The sequence below is a fragment of the Sycon ciliatum genome, chromosome 1, assembly GCF_964019385.1.
Source record: "Sycon ciliatum chromosome 1, ocSycCili1.1, whole genome shotgun sequence".
Classification (NCBI taxonomy): Eukaryota; Metazoa; Porifera; class Calcarea; order Leucosolenida; family Sycettidae; genus Sycon; species Sycon ciliatum.
Window position 1 is genome coordinate 83,938,623 of NC_088643.1, and position 17,109 is coordinate 83,955,731.

Below are 17,109 nucleotides of genomic sequence, written 5' to 3' on the forward strand. Positions count from 1 at the left end.
TGTTGCCACGTCACAAACAAATTTCACGCACGCAGCGCTCTCGCTTGTACATATGTATCATATTTTTATATTTTTGCCTTTCCGCCTTGTACATGCTGCGCTTTCCTTTCTCTTCTCTTTCTTGTTTCTTGTTTATCGTGCTTCACTCCACCCGACCTCACCACTGGCGGGGGAGTACTGTAGCGACCTGACTCACTGAGTATTACGTCATTCTACATACGCATGCGCAAGAAATAAAATCATTCTCTTTGGTCACAACTTCTTCGTTGTCCGGTTGGCCAAAGTAGCCGTCGTCTAGGGCCCGACGTAAAACCCTAAAGTCGTAAAATACCGGTATTTTACGACTCCCTGGTTTCCATGATACGACAAGTATTAGTTGCGCACGGTCCGCTCACATTCAAATACAGTGCTGCCAACAAATGACAGCGTGCAACATAAAAATCTTTCTTTGCAAGGGCACATGTTAGGCCATAACTCTTGAACGGCTGGTCAGATCGGGACACAATTTTCAGAGAATTTGCAGCTATTCAAGCTCTTTCAACTGACGTAGCACTCGATATGAATTTACAAATTCGATTTTTCAGCGAATTTTGGGTAGTCTGCCACCGTAACGGCTTACTGTGCAATATGCCTGGAGCATTAATCGTCAGCCAGCATCCAGTCCGTGCGCCAAGTTCAAAAAAGGCGTCTAAAAGTTGCACTTTTATTTGCAACCGCGGGAAATTTGAAGACGAATTTAGTGACATACCGAATTCTTCTCAATTTTCGACAATTGGTTACCTTGAGAATACAGGCTTATCCTCCTATATCGATTGCTTTTGCGCCGTTATCGTGTTAGAAGGGTGAGTGATGAGCACATTTTCGAAAGTGCACCACGATATTCGACATCTCACGTCGTTGCGGTGCCTTTTTGTTTCTCTTCTCAATTTCCCATTTCGTAGATACGTCGCAGGAGATTGTGGGCCGTCTTATTTTGCAAGGCTCTATCTCTGATAAAACTACGCGAATGGGCGGACAGATGGTGTTGCTATAGGCCAGGAAGAAACCACGAGTGTCCGCATTGTGACCAAGTCCAAATAGGCCGCCAAAGCCAGGGCTCGAAATTGCATCCTGACAGGCAATGCGGACCATGTGTAGCCTGCCAAGATGTTCCCCTTGATGGCAGATATGTCCACCCCGAGACCACGCAATGCTGGGAATATGCACATCATCCTACAATACCACGAAATACATGTATCTGCAAGAAATGCATGAAAAGGCTCATAAATCATTCAGCAGAGCCAATGCCTGTCACTGACAACGTGCAGCCTACAGAAGCAATGCCTGCACAGCATGTTGCAGCAGCAGCAGCAGCACCAGCACCAACACCTGTACCCGTACTCGCAACAACACCAGACTGCTCAGTAGATGGTTGTGACTTGCCACGGCATGTCACAGTTTCATTACAAGCAGTAGAGCAGTAGACTTTCATTACAAGCATTAAACGATCAGCCAGCGGGTCTCTGCAACCGGCATAACATGCAGCTACATGACAGCAACAGGCCCACATGCACCATGTGCAGCGCACAAATAAGGAGTGTTAATTAAGCGTAAATGTCCGAACGTCGGAGCCGTTCAACGTCAGCTGCACGCTGAGCGTGGTCTTACGGTCACCGCGGATAGTGCTTTTTGCCTAGCCTGTTATAAAGGCCAACTGGATATGGTGGACAGTCAGACTACTGACTTCAAGCTGGAGAGCCTGATGCAGAGTATAACAGACGAAATGCACCAGTGCACCTCACCCGAGGAGTCCGCATTGTTGGCAACAGCAAGATTCGTCTGTCTTGCATTCCTCGAGAACCGTTCTCTTCTTCTGGCAACGGCTGCTGATTTCTTCACCTCTTCTTTACCATCCATCAACTGCAACAACCGGTGGCTACTGTCCAGCCTTATTTCGAAGCTTGGCGCTCATCTCAGCCATGGGTCATATGGTACCAGTAAGAAACGAGGTACGCTCCTGTACCGTACAGGGTGTGACACAGTTCTGTGCTTATACAATTCCCTCGCCGTTGCACGATCCGAGACCCTGAAACACAGAGCACAAAATGAAACCCAGCGCACACAGCACACAAGCCAACCCAGTGGCCCATCATCCTTCGTGTCAGAGCTGTCGGCTGCAATGCACTCACAAAATTAATCAAAAGTCAAGCACAAGAATTCAAACACAAAGAGCATAACGTTCTAACTTCACTGTCGGAAATGAAGCTGGACGCAGTGGTGGATAGTGTGGACAGTGAGTTGTGGGGACACATTTGGCTGATGATGTACGGCCAATCAAAGTCAGAAGGAAGTCAAGCATCCAACCACCGTGCAAAGAGGATCAGGTGCTTGTTTGTGCTATCATGTATGATGCATGCAAGCACACCAGCATGCACTTACCCTTTCCAGCTTGTTCTTTCGGACTTTGTGGATGCACATAGCAATTCCAGCGAGCTCATGCGAGTACTAGCTCGAGCCGGCGCAACAGCAGGTGTCGACTCCTACAAGCGATATCAAAAGACCATCATTGATAAGAAATCAGAGCTCGGAATGAACAGTGAGATACCTCGCGCAAAGTTCTCCATTGCAACAGTGGATAATATCGACAAAAACGAGCCAGGCAAGCGAATGTACTGCGGAGACCAATCAAGAGGCTTTCATGGTACATCTATTCAGAGCATCACACCAAAGCCCATCAGTAGCAATATTGTCGCGTGCAACAACATACATGTACACCGAGTGCCACATCAAGGATTCCACTGTGCATCACAGCCTGCCAACACGAGTGAACCACAGGGTATGAGAGGCAGGTCCCGTGCAAGAACAATGATTGAAGGCCAGAAGCCACAAGTCGACCATCAGAGCACACAGAGACACTTACCTACACCCACCCCAGTCACAGCTGGATGATGACGTTCAGCCTGATTGGCCCACTGGACCTACAGTAGTGTAGTGCTGTTGATGACGAGCGCACAAGACCATCTACAGAAAGCACAGAGAATCCAGAAAATAGGGCAAAAACCTGTGACACAACTATCACACATGATCAAGATAAGGCTGCAAGTACAGAATGTTCAGTATGCAACACCCAACCAGCGCCAGATGTGCGTGCGTGTGTGTGGTGTGTATGTGTGTGTGTGTGGTGTGTATGTGTGTGTGTGTGTGTGTATGTGTGTGTGTGTGTGTGTGTGTGTGCGCGTGTGTGTGTGTGTGTGTGTGTGTGTGTGTGTGAGTGTGCATATGTGTGTGATGCTGAATTCGAAGACACATGCTCTCACAATGCATTCGCATATGCTGCGGACGCTGAGTCTCCAGCTCTTGTTTTGTTTCAGGCCCTGCACTTCTGTGCAGCTGTGCTAAACTACATAAAAAGTTTCTTTGACTATGTACTCCATCTATAATTATGTAATGAACGTCCTACCATCTGACCATGGTACATACAAAAGAAACTGTTCAACCGACTACCTTCAGCCAGAACTTTAGCAAACTAGATTAGCAGCCAGGAATACTGCTGGATTTTGATTAAAATCTGGACCCCAACCACACGACTTACATAGAAATTCCGTTTAGATGTCGAAGACACAACAGCAAGGGGACTAGTTTGCAATGTCGAGATGCCCAAGGAAAATAAGCAGCCAAAACGTCCTTGTTCAAGCACAATTACTTTAGTGCAAAATTCCACACAATTCGACATACCTCCACGAAATTGTGGGCCGCTCCATTTTGCATAGCCTCATTGGGATGTGCTTTGGGAATCCAAACCCAAATATATCTACCTTTCGCTTAGAGCATAAGCCGAGAGTGTCCGATTATGCTATCCACTCCAGCACGACAAGCAAGTTGATGGTACGATTACGACGAAAAAATATGTAGTGCAAACACAGGTCTTCATGGTCTACAGTTGGGCGCAACGAACCTCAGCTAAAGTGCCATAGGTTACAAAGGGACATACCTCAGCTGCAAACCAGTTATGAACAAGGATTCCTCCAGCACACGCCAGTTCAGGTCCAAATAAGGTTGCAAAATACCAACAAAACAATTGTGTCGTCGTCATCTTTTTGCACCTCGATTTTTCCCGCGGTTGCAAATAAAAAACGGGCTACTCAAGGGCTTGGCGCACGGACTGGCATCATAAGGTTTTGCCGACCATCTGGTCTCAGAAGTCCTTTTATGCCAGGGCATAAGTTTGTGACAAAATCCGAAATTATGCCAGTAGTATAGTAGTGTTAGGTACCTCCTCCCGTACCTTTTCTAGCTGGCCTGCATGCACTTGCGTACGCACCTTTTGTCTCCTTTTGCTCCGTTGGCCATGGGTAGCTACTTGCGCGCCCATATTTGCCATAGCTACCCAGGCCCTTTATCTTGCCGTTTAGACTTGATCTCTCTCTCTCTTTTCTCACTCGTCAATAGAGAGGTTCCGGGGTACGATTTTCCGTGCCAAAATCCGTATGGGCGCTACGGATTTTTTCCAGGCGTGCTCCATACGATTTTTCGGCACGAGAATCCGTGTGGACTGGCTTTCATACGAACCATGCTTCGTATGGAGATTTTGCGTCATCGGGTGCAGAAAGATTTTTCGCGTACAAATTTGGTACGAGAAACATCGATTCTTCGCGGGAAGTTTTGATTTCGGTACAAATTTTCAAAATAAAAAGGCATAGCGCGGGAATGTGACGTGTTTGCGATCGTAACCTAGGCAATGACGGCAAACACAGTTCCGTACCCCGGAACTTTTCACTGCTCGAAAACGACGTATAAAAAATCCGTAGAGCCTCCACGGATTTTGGCACGAAAAATCGTACTCCGGAACCTCCCTAATAATCACCATGTAGTCGTTTCGTTCGTCTTGGTCTCTTGTCTCGTCGTCTATAATAAATGTCTTTCCCCCAACCTACCTGTTCCCGTTGTAATGTCTGGATAAGTGTCGTCAGTCGTCCTGTTTCGAACTCAACATTGGCGCCCGATTATTGATCGACCCACGACCCTGAGATCATCCCATGCCCAGCCGTCCTCAACCACCATTCGTCTCGTCTATGTCAACCTCGTCTCGTCCATGTCAGTCTCGTCTCTCCTACGCCAACCTCGTCTCGTCTCTATCAACCTCGTCTCTCCTACGCCAACCTCGTCTCGTCTGATGTCAACCTCGTGTCGTTCAAGCCATGCAGGTCAGCTACATTTCTCTCTTTCTTTTTTTTGTATGCGTTCCTTCTTCGTCAAATTTATTTTCGTGAATTTTTTTTGTAGTGTGTGTGCGCGCGGGTGTCCTTCATTAATATTAGGGGTCCGATCATGGTGAGCCACGCTCTCTTATTTATGTCGTATATTAAAGTGTAACTAGGCTCTATTAGCCGTGCAAAATACTAGTCATCAGAATACAATTCAAGTCCCTCGTTGAACTCCAATAGTTATTTTTTGGGCCATGTTTTGAAGGGGCGTTTGGGCCCGTTGTTATTGGCAATGTACACACTATAGTATGAGTAGTACAGAAACATTGACGGTTGTAATGATCTGTAGTGCATTTTTTAGTCCACACTTTTGTGAGGCCCGTGCGTTGTGTGCGTGTGTGTGTGTTTTCTCCACCAGTCATTTTTTTTAAATCTTTTTCTTTTTTTTCTCTCCGCGAGGACGCGGGATTTTTTTCATGGAGGGGTGGTATGTTAGGTACCTCCTCCCGTACCTTTTCTAGCTGGCCTGCATGCACTTGCGTACGCACCTTTTGTCTCCTTTTGCTCCGTTGGCCTGGGTAGCTACTTGCGCGCCCATATTTGCCATAGCTACCCAGGCCCTTTATCTTGCCGTTTAGACTTGATCTCTCTCTCTCTTTTCTCACTCGTCAATAATCACCATGTAGTCGTTTCGTTCGTCTTGGTCTCTTGTCTCGTCGTCTATAATAAATGTCTTTCCCCCAACCTACCTGTTCCCGTTGTAATGTCTGGATAAGTGTCGTCAGTCGTCCTGTTTCGAACTCATATGTTAGGTACCTCCTCCCGTACCTTTTCTAGCTGGCCTGCATGCACTTGCGTACGCACCTTTTGTCTCCTTTTGCTCCGTTGGCCTGGGTAGCTACTTGCGCGCCCATATTTGCCATAGCTACCCAGGCCCTTTATCTTGCCGTTTAGACTTGATCTCTCTCTCTCTTTTCTCACTCGTCAATAATCACCATGTAGTCGTTTCGTTCGTCTTGGTCTCTTGTCTCGTCGTCTATAATAAATGTCTTTCCCCCAACCTACCTGTTCCCGTTGTAATGTCTGGATAAGTGTCGTCAGTCGTCCTGTTTCGAACTCAACAGTAGTATAGTATTGACATATCCGCGGCAAGCCGCTTACATGTATGTACAACGGCATGGGAGAGGATAACAAAAAATGAAAATATATTGTTGGGGAAATCCACGCTATTATCGAATATTCAACAATGACGGGTGTGGGGTTATACCAAATTCCCATAATGTGGAAGTACGTTATTATTGTTGAAAGCACTAGGTGATCTGCACTCTACAATGTGACCTGTGCGATTATATCGTTGAATGATTGCCTGTTCCGAGCCACCAAACGCAGTGTCTCCAGGTCCTTCAGACTCCGGAGACGCATGGACGTTGCCTTGGCTAATTCGTTGTCTATCACCACTGGTAGGGTGATGCGCGGGCGTCCGCGCCAGCCCCGATTCTGTCGCTGGAAATACGCTGTCATGCTCACCTGCGCTGGAGTTGCTTCAGGGATAGGCCTTGACAGATTATGCTAATATTTTCGTGAAATTATGCTTTTCGCATTGCTGAAAAAATTGCAGAATTATGCTATTTTTATGCTAAAAGTTATCATATTATGCCGCATTATGCTCAAATATGCTGCTAATGATTGTACATGTATATGATGGTTCTGTGCAAAATAACAGGTGAATTGTTTTGTAGAGGGCGTTGTACTGTAGTAGCAACAGGTCAACGCACTGTCCGACCTAGCTACGACCGTCACCCTGGTCACTGATTGTAGTGGACTGGACATGTTCTCAAGGGAGTCGTAAACCTGCGACTTCCTGGTGCATCTACTTGTACTTGTACTTGTACTAGTACAACCAAGAGTACATGTACTCATGTTTTTTGTTTTTTTTTTTCACTCTTTGAGCCTCTTGTACGGGCAAAATAACACATTTTGTGAAGAATCAACGCATAAAACGAATCATCAGATACAGTATTTACAGAATCTGTCACTCAGTAGGATCACTGCACTGTGCAGGTTCACTGGATGCGTGCCTCCGCCGCCACTAGCACAGCAGGGGACTCAGGCACAGCAGGAACAAACATGCTCCTTGAGCCACGCAGGCACATAGCACCACAACGCACCAGGGCAAACCCAAGGCGGCTGCGCAGCAAGGAGATAATCTGCCCGTACGGCTCCTTACTCTTCTCAGCCAGGAGAGAGGCGATCCGCGTGAAAAGAGCATTGGCATGCTTGCCATAGCCACCAGAGGCAGAAAGCACAACGGGCACGAAGGAGGCATGCTCAACTTCACGTACTCGCTCCTCGTACTTCCGGCGCTTTTCCTGTTCATGGCGTCTGTAGCTAGCAGCGAGCGAGGTGGCACGATTCGAAGACGCAAAAGGGTTGAACACCCGTACATCAATAAAGATGCGCTCGAATCGGCCACCCCACACACCACTAGCCGCAACGTCCAGCCGAGCTTGCTCCTCCGTGACAGCTGTGCGATGGCGGAAGGCCTCTCCGGTGACGGGCTGGAGGTGGGGTTCCACTGTCACGTTGTGAGCGACCTGCCTTAGAGCTCTGGCGGTGATGTCCCTCACCTCGTTATGTCGCAGCGTCGGGAAGCCACCAAACGGGCACGACAGGGCGTGACTCACACTCAGCGGCTTACTGCACACGCAGAGGCTTGGGAGCCGAGGAGGTGTCCAGCCGTACCGGAGGCACAGGCCATCCCGGAAATCTCCCTTGCTGAGTGTGAAACCATGGCGGCTGAGGGGGCGGCAGGTCAGCCAGCTGGATGCACCCTTTTCTGAGGCCAGGTCGAGAACAGGGGCCAGCTCTTGGCCTTGGCGGATAATGCTCGAAAAGGTGGCAGATTCTGCTTTTTTTGCACCGAAATTGGCAGAACCATACAAACCTTATGGCGGGCAATTCCTCGAATTCTGCTCCATTTCTTTATCCACATACCAAACATGCATGAAACTTACCAGAAAAAGTACCGAATTCTGCCAATTTTTCTGCCGGCATTATCCGCCAAGGCCTAGCCAGCTCCCGGTTATCCGAGCGAAGAGCGTCAGCCATAGACTTGAACACGCTCCGCTTCTCGGCCCGAACCGTCGCCTTGACCGTCCGGAGCTGAGTCAGAGAGTCGCCAAGAGACGACTCCTGCTCCAGCAACAACCAAGAGTACATAATTGAAGATTCCGCAAGGACTGCTTGCAGTCTGATGTGGAATCTGAGTTACACGAGGAGTGGAGGCAGAGAATGTGACAGTGTGTTCCTGGTTGCGGTGCATGTGCCGGGTGCCAGCAACACGACCGCAGATTACCTCTGTGTTTGGCCTAATTCGCTCCTAAAACCATAGCAATTCAAAGAAAAATTTCAAACTCCGCCACCATATTACTCCCGAACTCCAGACCTTCTTTGGCCTTTTTCGGAGCTCTTGACTTACATGTATGTGACAGTGTGGGAGGGCATAAGTCTATTCACAGACATCACTGACAACTGGGAGGGAACACACTGTCACATTCTCTGCCTCCACTCCTCGTGTAACTCAGATTCCACATCAGACTGCAAGCAGTCCTTGCGGAATCTTCAATTACACTTCGGAGCTCCGGCTTCGAATGTGACAGTGTGATGTTCAAAGTGATATACCCAGAGCACAAGCCTGATGGAACCCAGCCTGCGTTGGCCATTAGGTACAACAGACAACAAGTCTACAAGACAGTGCTATATTTATATACTAGTAACTACACAGGACCCTAATGGAAAACAGAACGGGTCATACCAGGAATGGTCCAAACTTGCATAAAGACCAAAGCAGAGGAAAGCGCGACAACTGAGCCAAAGTTGTCCGCAGAGCAAATATTGCACGAAAGTGAGCCAGAGAGAGAGCTAGAGTGAACAGAGTCATGATTGACGAGAGTCATGATGAGAGGTTATCTCATTGCCAGACGAGAGGACAGCATCCGTGAACAGCTGTGAACTGGGACGATAATAGTGCTCAATGAAAGTATGCTGACCACTCCAATCAGCTGCGGCGAGTACCTCAGCCATCGTGACACCAGCCACGGTAGCCGCCGTTGTGGAAGCACCACGAGTTGAATGCGCTGTAAATGTGCTCGAGATGCCAGCTGCCTTGAGCACGGTCTTTAGCCAGCGAGCAAGCGTAGCAGAGCTGACAACCTGATGAGGAGGGCGAGTTGATACAAAGAGCCCAGTGTCAGCAGCAGACCGCAAAGAAATAGTGCGGGACAAATACTCATCCAGACAGACCACTGGGCAGAGTGTAGACGCCTGTGCAAACCGAGGCAGCACAAACTCTTTTGGTGCAGAGCCTACCCTTTGGGTCTTAGTGGGGCGTGTCAAGATGAACTGCACGCCATCCGGCTTCCTACGCATACTCTGTATGGAGAGTGCATGCAACGTCGAGACTCTTGGGGCTCTGGCCAGGGCGATGAGCATCACCAGCTTCTCAGACAGCTGGCCAAGTGAGACAGATTGATTATCAAGACTGGCAAGGTATTGCAGGACAGATGCAACACACCAGGTCTCACTGTAGCGCGGTTGCGGAGGGCGCTCGTTATAGACACCGGCCATGACGCGCCGAACTGTAGGGGACTGGCCAATGGGCAACTCATCTGCACGTACCGGTAACGTGGACGAAAGTGCTGAACGATAGACATTCAGTGTTCGGTACTGCTTGCCGCTCTGGAATTGGGAAGCTAGAAAGTTGGCTACCCGCACTTCATCAGCTTCCAAGGGATCAAGCGATTCCCGCTGACACCAGCGAATCCAGATGTTCCAGGCCGACTCGTAGCTGGACTGGGTTGATGAGCGCCACGATGAAACCCATAGACGGGAAGCGTGTGCTGAAAGGCCGCGACTTCGTGCGGCCTCCCGGATAGTGGCCAGACGGCTAGTTGCAGCCGGTTGGCTTCCATCGGATGTGATTCGCCGAATGGACCCAACACGGGATCCTGTATCTCCGGCAGCCACCACGGGTGGCTCCGTAACATGGACAACAGCTGAGGATAATACGCCTGACCCTTCCATGCTGGTGCTACTAGTACGGCATTGGCAATTTGGTGGTACTGGATGAACTGGAGACAACGGCTGACTAATGCTATCGGGGGAAAGAGATAGCCGTCCTCCCACATGTGGCTGGGCAGCGAAAGCGCATCCACTGCTACTGCGTCCGGGTCCGGATACCAGCTGACATACTGGGGAAGTTGGCTGTTGTGTCTCGATGCGAACAAATCGCAGAGAAGTGGACCCTCGTGCGTCACAATCAAGTGAAACAGGTCGCTGTCCAGCTTCCAATCGCTGCTGTCCACCAGTAGATGACGGGAGAGGTAATCTGCGGTCGTGTTGCTGGCACCCGGCACATGCACTGCAACCAGGAACACACTGTCACATTCGAAGTGTAATTCATAAACCGTACTCTTGGTACAACTGAATGGAATTTGATGGGAACAGGCGGATTATTCCAATTTTATGCGATTCGTATGCAATTTGCCTCGAATTATGCGATTATTCGATTTTGGTAGGAATTATGCGAAAAATTATGCTAGCATAATCTGTCAAGGCCTATTCAGGGAGGCGTAGAATATGACCAAACAGTTTCCACCGTGCTCTTCTGCTTAGTACGGATATTGGCTCGGCATTGCAGCGGGTATATAGGTCTCTATTATGCCAGCATAATTCGCCAAGGGCTAGGCCCAATTGTGCAGGTCATGGATATGCATCTCTTTGCAAAAAATAATTCTGCTTGGGGGCACACGGTAAACACGTTTCAGTCACCATGGTCACTCATAATTATACAATATTAAAGTCATGTACTGTCATAGAATCGTAGATTCCGCTAGGACCCGCAGGGTCCGACGTGGAATCGGGGTTACACGAGGAGTGAAGGCGAAGAATGTGACAGTGTGTTTGGCCTCAAATCGCTCTAGTTTTCCATAAATTTCCAGCGGTTTAAAGATAAAAATGCAAATGCACGCCTTGATTGCACCTAGCACCTCTTGCTTTCTTTGGCCTTTTCTGAGCGACCAAAATGATAGTGCAATCAAGAGTAGTGACAGTGAGGGGTGGGTGACACCAGCACAATGGGTGGGAACACACTGTCACATTCTTCGCCTTCACTCCTCGTGTAACCCCGATTCCACGTCGGACCCTGCGGGTCCTAGCGGAATCTACGATTACACTTCGGAGCTTCGGCTTCGAATGTGACAGTGTGACTTTTAAAGTGATCCACCACCTCAACCAAGGCAAGGGCGTAGCCAAGCATTATGCGCGAAGGAGAAGCGCGCATGTGGAGTGAAGGAACAGGCATCTCGCAGAGTGCCTGATATACAGTAAAAATGACGCTATTTATCGAGGATACACCATATGTACAGGTGCCCTTCAAGTCGGAGACATGAAGGGAGAAAAGGGTGACAGTCAATTAAAAACGACTAGCACCGGACACAGATAATAATACTGCGACACCATGGCGAGGCTGTGTCAAAATATGGAATGTCACAGTACTCCTCGAGCCAGGAATGTGGACAAAGAAGTTTGTCCCTTGCAAACCAGGGAACCAGGAAGGTCTTAGATCTGGAACCCTAGACATTTGTCTTGCGGACGGAGGCAAGGGCGAACACAACACGTACCTTCGGGAGTTGATGGCAGTGGAATACGGACAGACTGCGAAGCTCCGAGGTGAACGGGGAGCCTGAGTCAAAACCATCTACATGGGAACGTGCCGCGTCAGACGTTTCCGAGGCAATTGGGATTGGGTCTCCAAGCCTGCAGAACCTCCAGAACATTGATGACACTCCATGTGCTGGCAGGCCAGCAGTAATAGACATCGGGCATCAAATGGGTGGTCGCTACATCAGCCTGGCCAATACTCCAAGAGGCCCTGAACACGTAGCTGAAGTGTCGACGAGAGAGGAGAAAGATGCATAGGTAATTGGTCTATACTGCCTCCCTACATCGCACTGGGTGGCTAAGGAGTTGGTCCGACTGCGATGAACTCCAGACCGGACCCACCAACAGCACTTGCTATATGTGGTGAATAGCGCCAACCATCAGGATGAGGCAGAATGGAGGGTGCAGAAGTGCATTCTCCCACTGGTCTGGTCTGCCGGAAGGTCCAAGGAAGCCTGGCCCTCGGCCTCAGGATCTGAGCGCTAACTCACATACTGGTCCAGGTAGCGGGTATGGCTGGCCACAAATCGGGCAAGTGGTCTGTACCAATGATGTAACTGTGTACATGGTGTAAGGACCTACCTGTCCAACAGGCAGTTGCAGCTGTCTGCAAACCGTGACGGTCGTGTGGGTCGTGGACGATGTCCCGAACATTGACGGCGACTAGGTGGAGCCAGCGGGGTCGCGCCAATAGTAATAGTTATGTACTCTTGGTAGCGCTAACAGACACATAGTTATCCAATGTTTCTTTCCTTGGATACGTAAGCAACAGCCATCACATGATCAATCTCGACATGCAAAGGTACTCCAGTTATGCCATGCACTGGGGCTTGCAGACCAAGGCACTCCACCCACAAGCAGTAGATGAATGGAGTTTAACTCCTGCAGAGTCATGTGGTTATGGGTGGCTGCTGTGCATGGGTCCTGAACTGACGGGCTCTCGTAGCGCAGCGATGGCACCTGTGAGGTGACTAGCTGGCCATCCCCGACTGAAAAGTGACAGACCCAGTAATGGAGACTTGTCAATTGAATCACGAGACCATATATCGAGGTTGCACAGCCAAGGCTGTGGAGCTCTATCCTGCAAGCACTATACTGTAATGAATTGATCGACTGTGAAGCTGGACTAGCGGGAACGCCTTCCTCAATTCCGGACACTTCACGTTCAGGCGCCTCAAGTGGCTTGGTGATGGTAGAGATGGTGAGCCTCATACATTCCAGGGACTGCACCAGCTACAAGCCGGACTTGTGCAGGTTTACTTGGAGCTCAAGATGCTCCAGGAGGCGGATCGTTGCTTGCACTATGGTGTGCCGCAACCAGACCGCACACAATAATGAGGCAGGTGGCAATGCACATCACTACCTTCACCGCCCATGTCCGGAAAATGCAGACGATCGATGCAGACACTTGGTGCATGTGCGGAGTGAATAACACATGCCGAACGGTAGACATGTGTACCGCCAGCCACTTCCGGATGGCCGGATGGATGCCGGTCGAGTGACACATGTCCTGCATGGCCAAATAGCACATTGCCTCCATGAGGCTGGCAACATCGTCAGTGGCCGTACCGGGTCTGCAGCTTGCAGGGACCTGTGGTGATATAATCGTCATATTCGGGTGCTCACCGATGGTAGAGATGACGCAGGATGCGGAGCCAATGGCTGCTTGGATGGTCATTTGAACTGGACATAGTTTATATCCGTAGATCTCAGGTATATGTATGGCTTACTCAGCTATTGCACAACATGGTCATGGACCTTGGGAGTGCACAGGACGTCTACGGCAAGACAATGGTGAATGTACATGTAGGTCATCAAGTTCTTCCTCGACGGTGAGAACACAAAGACATCACATATTCACTGATTTCCTTCTGCGCTAGGAAAGCAGTTTTCTATACAATATACATAACTGTATATTTGTTTACAAAGAGGCGTCTTTTCGCCAGGGTAGAGGGCTCAACACGATGCGGAGCACTATGATGATTTCATTGAGTAAGGAACTTAGAGTTGCAACAAACTCTAAGACCTCCTTGTGCGTGTTGTGTATATACCTGTTCTGTATATATTTTATACTTGAAGTACATTTATGCAACTGTACTCGTAAGCATACCAAGTAAGGCACACCGTGAAAGGCCACCGACAGCCTAGCAGGCTGGTAGTGTGGACCATTCATGGCTGCACCATTACGGGATTGGCACGACATGCATCCAGCTGCTTCAGCTCGTCTGCCAAGCCCTTGTTGGTAACGAAAGCCTGGTACATCGTGGGTCGGGCACAAGGCACACGTGCATGCAGTACCGGCGTATCCGCCATATCAGTACTAAACAGTACGAGACTGATCTGGTTGCTAGCTATGGTTGCTAGCTATAATATACCGGTAAGTAGATTCCTTCTGGGTGCGTAGATATTCCAGGATACGTACGATGAAATGCTATCCACAGTAGTAAATTACAGATATGGTTACTTGGACCTGCCGTTGCACGGAAAGGGCCGCGCTGATATGCACATATCATATGGGCAATGAATTGATCCCAGTTATGGATGCGGCAGTAATCGTGCAAGGCCTTGGCTGGCCAGACCAAAAAAGGGGGTGGTCCCTCGCGGTACCCGAGGTGGGCACTAACTTGAGTAGTGGAAGGCAGTATACCACAAGTCATAGCGTACACAAAGGCAAGTGTACATGACATTGCACTCTTGGCACTACGCTCAGCAGATAGCTGGAGCGCCCGTGTCCGTACGTGCTCCAGCCACCGAAGGTCAGACTGAGGTATGGCAACAGCAAAAGTGTTATATGCTTCACCACTTCGAGGTTGCTATCACAAAAGGTGCTTGAGCAATAGGAGTGGCAGTACATTGTTGGCACTGCACAAATGGCAACCATTTGATGTATATTTTTCATTGCTCATAGAGGTGCATCAGCCACCTCTGACATCGTGATTATGCTTCCAGAACCATGTATCTACATACAGGTAAACCTGTCTTAACCGGACGCCCGTGGTGCAGCGGAAATTGGTCTGATATGACATTATTCCGCTTGACACAGGGATGTACGTTCGATCCACAGCCCTTTGGTGCAGGAACATTTCCCGGTCAATACGGGATTCTGCTTGGTATAGGAGCAAGCAAACACAGGTAGAACTGTACTTGCGAAACAACAATATGAGCATGGCAGAACGGCATTAAGTTATGGGCGTGACTCTGGGCATGAAACAAAGCACTCGCCGGTGCTTGCAAAGCCACGAGACCATCGTTCATCACCAATGGACTAATGGTTAGAATGTGGCAAGGCCCCCGACAGGGCCTGCCCACTGGCGTGACGGAAGCCACCATATCTACAATGACCGCACAGTCCACCGACATGGGTGGATGCGAGTTAGGCACAGACATTGGAAAGGCACTCCTGCTTTTCATGAAATTGCCCTCACCACACCAGGAAGGCACGACTCAGGGCAAGAAACAAAGCACTCGCTGGTGCTTGCAAACCCACGAGACCATCGTCCATGGATAGTGGATAGAGTGGTTAGAGTGCGGCAAGGCACGCGACAGGGCCTGCCCACTGTAGAGACCATCGTCCATCGACAGTGGACGGATGGTTAGAGTGTAGCAAGGCACGCGACAGGGCCTGCCCACTGGTTCGACCATCGTCCATCCGCAGTGGATGGATGGTTAGAGTGGCTAGAGTGTGGCAAGGCACGCGACAGGGCCTGCTCACTGTAGACTATCGTCCATGGACAATTGACGTATGGTTAGAGTGCGGCAAGGCACACGACATGGCCCGCCCAGTGGTGTGACCATCGTCCATCGACAGTGGATGGATGGCTAGAGTGTGGCAAGGCACGCGACAGGGCCTGCCCACTGGTGAGACCGTCGTCCATCGACAGTGGACGGATGGTTTGAGTGTGGCAAGACACGCGACAGGGCCTGCCCACTGTCGTGACAGAAGCCGCCGCATATCCGCCATGTCCGCGTCGTCCATCGATTGGGGTTGGATACCAGTGACTTGTAGGTACATAGATTGGCAAGGCACTCGTCAGGGCCTGCCCAATGACGTGACGTAAGCCGTCTGTTGATGTTGCTACGCGCTAAGCGCAGAGCCTTGGCAAGGCACTCGAAAGAGCCTGCCGAACTCGTGAAGGCCGCCCTGACCCAACAGGGAAATCGTGACTCGGGGCATGAAACAAGGCACTCGTCGGTGCTTGCAAACCCACGGAACCATCGCAGCGTCGCCATCAGCATTGGCGGCCGAAAAGGCCGAAATTTCCATATCGGCACAAACTAGTTACTTCAGCACTTACCTACACGGACAGCACGACGATCCGGTAGGAACTCTTACTAGTCCTAGGCCTGGACTTCGAGCTTCAGCTTCGGAGTCATCATTACTTGTCATTAGACAATAGACACTGCCATAGCGGCGGTAGAAGACTGAAGTCTCAAGGATACTGGACAAAGGAAAAAGGTAACCTATCAGCAAAGAAGCGAAAGAAAAGGCCAAAGAAAGCAAGAGGTGCTAGGTGCAATCAAGGCGTGCATTTGCATTTTTATCTTTAAACCGCTGGAAATTTATGGAAAACTAGAGCGATTTGAGGCCAAACACACTGTCACATTCGAAGCCGAAGCTCCGAAGTGTAATCATACTCGGTCAGTACCGCTGTTCATCCAGCCCTTGCCCCTATCGCGGCGCGCGCTGGATTCCGCGGTACTGCCCTCGAGGTCTACTCGTACTCGTGCAGGAACCTGTTACCGGTATGTACAATCATGTAGATCTACTGACTACCATGGACTACTGTCTTTTCTCAATCTGTCTTATAGCATGTTATGTGGACTGGTCACCAGTGAAAGGATTGCCGTTGATCTACCACTACTAGATCTACGGCTGCCGGGCTGGGATCGCGGGTAGGCTAGCACTAGTCCTGGCGCATAGGTCTGCAATAGTAAGTGTCAAAGACGATGGATCTGAAATGATGAGATCAGAGAGCGAACGGCCTCCATGGGATCCAGCGGACATGTGGGAACATTGATCCTGAGTTGAATGATGATAGAGTCTACATTGTCAGCTGGTGGTGTGGAGCAGTGCCAGTGGCACCTTCTCCTTTCACGTCCCCTGCAGCATTTCACCTTGTCAGCCAACACCTTCAGCGAGAATGGTACCGCAGGAGTACAGTTCTGGTCGAATGGCGCGCATCGAGTCAGAATAAAGTTCAGAATA

General features: G+C 49.7%; 1 long non-coding RNA gene across 2 annotated transcripts; it reads right to left on the minus strand.

The window, feature by feature from the left end:
• Window positions 1-1,404: 1,404 nt before the first annotated feature.
• Window positions 1,405-4,105, minus strand: LOC135805951 (uncharacterized). 2 transcript variants are annotated; one of them, XR_010551188.1, is made up of 5 exons: window positions 3,715-4,105; window positions 3,572-3,614; window positions 2,900-3,000; window positions 2,419-2,519; window positions 1,405-2,065 (listed from the first exon to the last, which is right to left on the minus strand). It is a non-coding gene; the product is annotated as an uncharacterized LOC135805951 (long non-coding RNA). The 2 variants fall into 2 exon arrangements; XR_010551187.1 differs by lacking the exon at window positions 3,572-3,614 and having other exon boundaries at window positions 3,715-4,098.
• Between the last annotated feature and the right edge of the window lie 13,004 nt (window positions 4,106-17,109).